Source organism: Eucalyptus grandis, chromosome 1, assembly GCF_016545825.1.
Source record: "Eucalyptus grandis isolate ANBG69807.140 chromosome 1, ASM1654582v1, whole genome shotgun sequence".
Classification (NCBI taxonomy): domain Eukaryota; kingdom Viridiplantae; phylum Streptophyta; class Magnoliopsida; order Myrtales; family Myrtaceae; genus Eucalyptus; species Eucalyptus grandis.
The window spans coordinates 27,507,409-27,513,886 of record NC_052612.1 but is presented as its reverse complement, the minus strand read 5'-3'; the positions used below and the strand labels follow the sequence as shown (position 1 = coordinate 27,513,886).

At 38.6% G+C, this 6,478-nt stretch overlaps 1 long non-coding RNA gene across 1 annotated transcript in view; it reads right to left on the bottom strand.

The window, feature by feature from the left end:
- Positions 1-958: 958 nt before the first annotated feature.
- The window catches only part of LOC108959411, a 28,025-nt gene continuing 22,505 nt past the window's right edge, over positions 959-6,478 (bottom strand). The window contains exon 3 of the long non-coding RNA XR_005548086.1: positions 959-1,042. This is a non-coding gene — a long non-coding RNA (uncharacterized LOC108959411). The remainder of the gene's footprint in view (positions 1,043-6,478) is intronic.

Genomic DNA, 6,478 nt, shown 5'->3' with positions numbered 1-6,478 from the left:
TTGCGCAGTGTGGATGTAATGAAAGCCTCCCTCCATTCACAACTGGCGCATGCTCGTTCTCTTGCTTTTATTGTAAAACATCTTGCTTTATCTCGGGCATACTCGGTAGAATGGACCACGGTAGATAAGGAGAAAGGGTCTGAGGTGGTTGTGTAGTCCCGAGCTCAGAGCCACCACCCAGATTGACTTGATGACCTAACTTTCGGGAAAGAAAATCTTGTATGGCTCTCTACAAGTTTCAGCATACCGGATTGGTTACTCTTTCTTCTCCGCTTACTATTTGGAGTTCTATTCAATTTGTGCTTTCCACGAAGTGAAGTTCCAGCATCGTCTATTGTAAAGAGTCTGTCATCACTGTGGTGTCCAATGAAATCATTTGCATTGCTACCATCATAGTCATCACCTGCATTGACAGCATAAGCATCGCCACCACTGTTGTCACCACCTACATTGTCATCACCATTGTCATCATCATCCGACACATCCACATCTTTGAGCACTTCCTATGGCATGATACCGTAGCATGGCATATGTACCACAAAAACAATACGAGGCTCGGATACCGAGGGAAATCCATTCTTCCTGAATCTTGCCCACTCAACATTATCCACACAATTTTCACAATAATGACATTTCGGGAATATAATCATACATTTTAAAATTGACATCTATAATGATATCAAAATGACCACAAAGTTAAGAAATACCTTGATATGAGATTCCCATATACTTGGGTCGTCAACAACAACTCTTTTATTCACATTATCCCAACCAAATCCGGATCGAGAAATGAGTTTGTGAAAAGCGGGCATACAGTTTTTTTTAGTTTTGTTGACCTTGTTCCTCAATTGTACCATGGTAAATTGGAATCTTGTTTGTCACCGAGTTCGAGGCCCTGTACATTCCTCCACCCCGCTTTTTTGTTGAAAGTGGAAGAGGTGCGGTTCCCTTTTGACCTCATCCACCAATAAACCAATAAGTATATTGGTTACAGAGTCCGTCCACTTTGCATTGAATGAGTGTCTCTCAGATGCCATTGAATCTTCGACCGGTTGAGCATCACATGAGTTATGAATTAAATAAATAACATAAAACCGTAAGAACTACACGCCATACACAAAATCAGCATGGTAACCTATATGGATCCGTATACCCTATCCTATTTTGTGCACGGTCCAACTAAATTATAAGATCTCTAGATTAAGACAATGAAAAAAGAAGAGAAAGGCCAACCTTAGCGTGGCGGATGACTTTCCAAAGTCACCAAATTGCAGATTTATGTGGTAAGGATTGGCAAATTCCGACAGAGCACGGGAAAAAGAATATGTCTTCGTGGATTGGCACAGCAAGGTGAACTTTGGATGGATCCACCGAAGTTCTCAAAGCATCGTGTCGATAATAGATCCACCAACCCGTATTGTTCACTCCGGGAATGAGACAACTAATTGAGATAGAGTCATGATGTACCTTAAGTAAAGAAAATTCAAGACAAGAAGCAATAAGGCAACAACTAAACAGCGCCCTCCATTCTATGCAAATCCATAACTTAAAGAGAAAAATTGAAACATTATAGCCATAAGATACCAAGGATCTCGCATAATGTATAATCCTAACATTCATTTTAAGCAATTGTCCTCATGCACGTTTTACCCTCTCCAACAGCGATTAGGGTCTAATCACAAAACTTCCTACAAAAGACAGAAATCGAGAAACACGGTATTCGATTTTTAGTAGGAACATGTGGGAAGAACTTTGTTGCTTTTATCTGAGGCATGGTGGATATGGTATACCCTTCATCCTCTACTTTTTTCACGTGATCTTGATTCAAAGCTTGAGAACGAATATGACGAGTCTATGTTCTCTATGTCAATCTCTTCCTCCGAGCCCTAACTTCCTAATTGAAAACAAATTGAGCCTAATTTCCCTATTTTTCTCCAATTGCTGACTATCAAAACAGGTCATTTTGGTGCCTTAATGTGACATGGATGTAATCCACGGGTGGAATGACATGTAGGACCTTTAATGGCATCATTCGACAAAAGATTAACAAGGATCAGATTCGAATACCGACTAAGAATTTGTGATTTTTATAAGATGAAAAGGTTTGATTATAATTTAGACCCGACCTAAAGCTAGTACTTTGTAAGGAATTGCGTCTAATTCACGTGTAACAAACTCCCATATATACGAAATTAAAAAGTTACGAGACAAATGAGTCATTACTTATCTTATTTTATAATTTTCCTGTTTAGAAGTAACATAGTGGGACAAAGTTCACATGGGATTTGACCAAAAAATAAAAGGTTCGCATAGGATGAGAAAAACGCTGAAAGTAGAGATTGTACAGCTCAACAAGCCAAAAGGGAAAGCTAGAAGGCTTCAACTTTAGTAAAATTAAGTTTATATAACATATTGTGACCCGTCCATCCGATTTGGACCTCGACACTATGCCTTGTTACAATAGAGTCCCACGTTGAATGGGCGTGCACAAAATAAGTGATATATAAGCTTAGCAGCAACAACAACAACAAAAGAAGAAGAAATTCTCTGAAGTTTCTCGTTTAATGTGTTGGGTTCTACTTCCAAATTCACTGCTCATCTTGTGAATTAAGTGGAAAAAAGAAGGAAAGTACGATGGTTGGAAAAATCCGGAGGAAAGCATTCTCCCTTTAGTGGTGGAAAATGGAGTTAAGGGTGAACATAGGTGAACGAGTGTTACAACAACTAAAGTAACCCCTCTAAAAATATAGCTTACTCATTGACATCGTGGACGAAGAAGCACCTTGCATTTATAATTTTGATTGTTATCATAAGCATACTTACAATTTATGAAATCATGACTATTATACAATCTGGACAATATATTTTGAAATTTTATCTCTACTCTATTGTTATTTTGTGGGTCCAAACCAGATAAAGGAATTGGTGGGGTTATGCCTGCAACCATTTTGGCTAAAACATGCCTTTTTCTAGTACCAAAGTACTCCCTCCCTCTCCTTCTTTATTTATTTATCATCTCCATCATGTTTTGTCTAAGAGTGGTGAGGGGTGCATGTGATCCTTTATTGATGATGTTTTGAAATCTGATTTGATTTTTAAGTACAAGAATTAGTGCTTGGTTCATTCCAAATCTTGAAGGAAATGATCAAAAGTCATATAGGAAGTAAAATCATGTGCTTGAGAATTGATAAAATGTTGGGATTATGTCATGACAAAGCTCGACCAGGTTTGCATAAAAAGTAGGGATTAGTGAAACATCGCATTGTTGCTAACACATTGCCATTATTACCAACACCATAGTTGAATAGAGTTACTAAAGGCGATTAATGAGATTATATTAGAGTGAAGCCCTACTTTGCTCTCAATGCTAAATTAGGTTAAGATTTCTAAGCTCTAGAGCAAAACCACTTATTGGTTAGTGAACAAAATCACCATCCTTGACATTTGGAAAACTCCCTCATGGTATTGACAAGCGAGAAAACTAAGCAATCGTGAAGCAATAGCTTTGTTTGGACAAAGAACCCATCCCCACCAGCAACGAGACGGAGATCATTAAATTGCATCAAGGCAAAAGTTCAACAAAATTTGGTACTCTTTATTCGTATCTACTCATGATAGAAAAGAAGAGTGACTATTGACACGATCTCTACTCTTAATGCTTATGACACCAAAAGGGGATCAAGAAACATGGGTTTTGCCTTTACCGACACACCCGTAACTTCATGAGACAACCAAAAAACAACAAGAAAACAAAAGGAACTCGGCAATGAAAGACAAACCTGAAAATGGCGATGGCATCCCATATATTGGCGTAGTATAGTAGAGTCGTGAGGCACAAAAGGGTCAATCTCCGAATCGCCATTGCTCGACCCGGCAAAGCCAACTCACGAGTCGCTATTTCCCTGGCGCGAAGAAGGAGAAGAATGCGGAAAGTGGCGTGGCGGAACATGGGGTCCCTCAATCGGTCGCCATCCATTGTTCTTGGGTGCCATTGCCGTCCTTTCTTGCATTAGTCGACCTGTTGCCCGTCGCGAGCCGTTCGTCGTCGCCGCCGCACCTTGAAGGACGAGAGGAGACGGCTTAGAGAATTAGAAATGGGTTGGCCTTTGCCGGTTTGGTTAATCTTAATGGTTCAACTTTTCGGTTTTATTGGGTCGAGCATGAGCAGCGAGCGCACGGCTCACCGCTGCTCTGCGGCAAGCGAGCATAATGATTGCCTAGATCAAGGCGAGCAAGCTCGCCCGGATCTGTGAGTTCTTCCGAGCAAGCGTCTTACGAGATGGGCAAGCGCTGGCTCAAGAGCCGACACACTCAAGCCTCGACGCCATCGCCCCGCATCTGCAGGGCCTCACTTAGATTTCGGTGAAGGAGGAGCGAGTGAAGGAGGAGCACCGGTGAAGGGACGTGGCTTCGGTGCCGAGAGAGGGCACCAGGTGGAAGCAGGATGGTCTCGAGACAGAGCGGCTGTCGCGCCTGAGTAGGAGTCTTGGCAGAAGGCGGCCGGTGGAGAGACGCGGGGGAGGAGGCGCGCCGGTGTTCGAAGGAGCTGAGGAAGAAATAGAAAGAAGCTTGACTCTACTTATGTTTTGTTCTCTTTTGTTCTTCAAATGTGTTTCGAAATAAGAAACATATTGTTCACATTTGTTCCAAGGGAACAAAAACAAAAGTTGTTTACTAACAAAAGCAAACCGACTGAGAAAACGAAAACAAACGCGGCCTTATACCTTATATATTCATTTGCAGCCAATGACTTATAACCTTCAAGCAATTTAACAAGCTCTCAAACATCATTATATGTCATAGATTATATCCCATCTTTTATTGCATTTAACCACATATCGATTAAAGGACAAGAAACAATATTTGTATGAGTTACTAGATAAACCATATAGCCTATATACATTTTCATGCTCTGTAAATAGAGCTATATAGTCTAAAGGTATAGCCTAATCGTCTCTTCTAATAGATCTGCAGGCGTGGAGCTACCGCAACCTCATCCCTACACCTAATGGGCTTAAGGAACTTGATCATGATTTATCTCAATAATATTTTTAGACCTTAGGCTTAGTCTATGGTACAGGGAGAGCTCTAAATTGTTTATCTAAATAAAGACAAAGACATAACGCTCTCTGACAAAATGATTATTATTCTTAATAGTCCGAGGAACGACTATTTTCTTTCTATAATGTCAAACTTGGAAATTTTGCTTATCTATGACTTCATAATCTTGTGCTTCATTAGGATTATAAAACCGGTATCCCTTCAAATAATCTAGGTAAGATCACGAGAAGTAACACCGAATGAGAAGTACTAGAGTCTAATTGCTTAATGTAGATTATATAACCTCATACGTAAGACAATCTAAACCTTAAAATAATTCAAGTTAGATTTACGTATAGTCTATAGCTCAAAGGGAGTTAATAGAACAACTTTGGTAGAAAGACAACGTCAATTAGAAAATTGAGTAAATTTATTCCTATAATCATACTCCTTATTACTTCTATAAAAGTGCAATTGCCCCTTTCGGCCTCATAATTTTATTCAAGATTTCAAGAATAGTAAATTGAGTTACTATCCCAAAATCCTATAAGTATATGGCAAATAAATAAAGCTATCTAACATAACCATGTTTGTCAAAATACTCACCACCATGGTCAAATTTAGGTAATTTTATGACTTTTCCTAGCTATTTCTTGACTTCACTAAAAGAAATATTGAATTTATTAAGAGATTCAGACTTTTCCTTAATCAAATAGAGATAATTTCCATATCGAAAATATTGTTAACAAATGCAATTAAATTAAAAACTACACAAGGTTGCCGTGTAAAGTCCATTAATATTAAGTGTGAATGAACTCCAATAGATCAAAATTATAAACTATAGTTTTCTTCTTTATCAAAATTATCTATTTTCTATACATCAATCTACGCAAGTCTCATAGGTCATTTTGGGAAGTAGAAAACATGTCAACTTTACTAGTATTTCTACTCTTTCTCTATATAGATCTGACAGGAACATTCATGACACAATGCATATTGTTCCTTAGGTAGTTAAGAGCAACATTTTCAATGGGCAAACAACATGTGTGTGTGTGTGTGTATTAAAACAAAATTCCATCTAAAAGGGAAGGTACATAGATGTGTTTCTCAAACACTAAATTAAAACTAGAATCAATAATTAAAAATGACATCCCCTACAAACTTAGCGTTAACTTTATCGTTGCTTCCTATGGTAGGTTATGATTCGTCCTTATCTGGGGCCTTTAAATTATGAATCCCAACATGATAAACGTAATATGATTTATTGCACCATTATCTTACCACCATGAACTAGACGGGCTTACGAAGAGTTGGATTCATAAACCAACGCCAGAATCATTAGCTATAAGCTCATGCTAGAACAACCAAGTTTAATATTTATTGCAAGTTTTTCTTTAAGTGGTCTTTCTTCTTCTGAAAAGAAGCAATGATCATTATC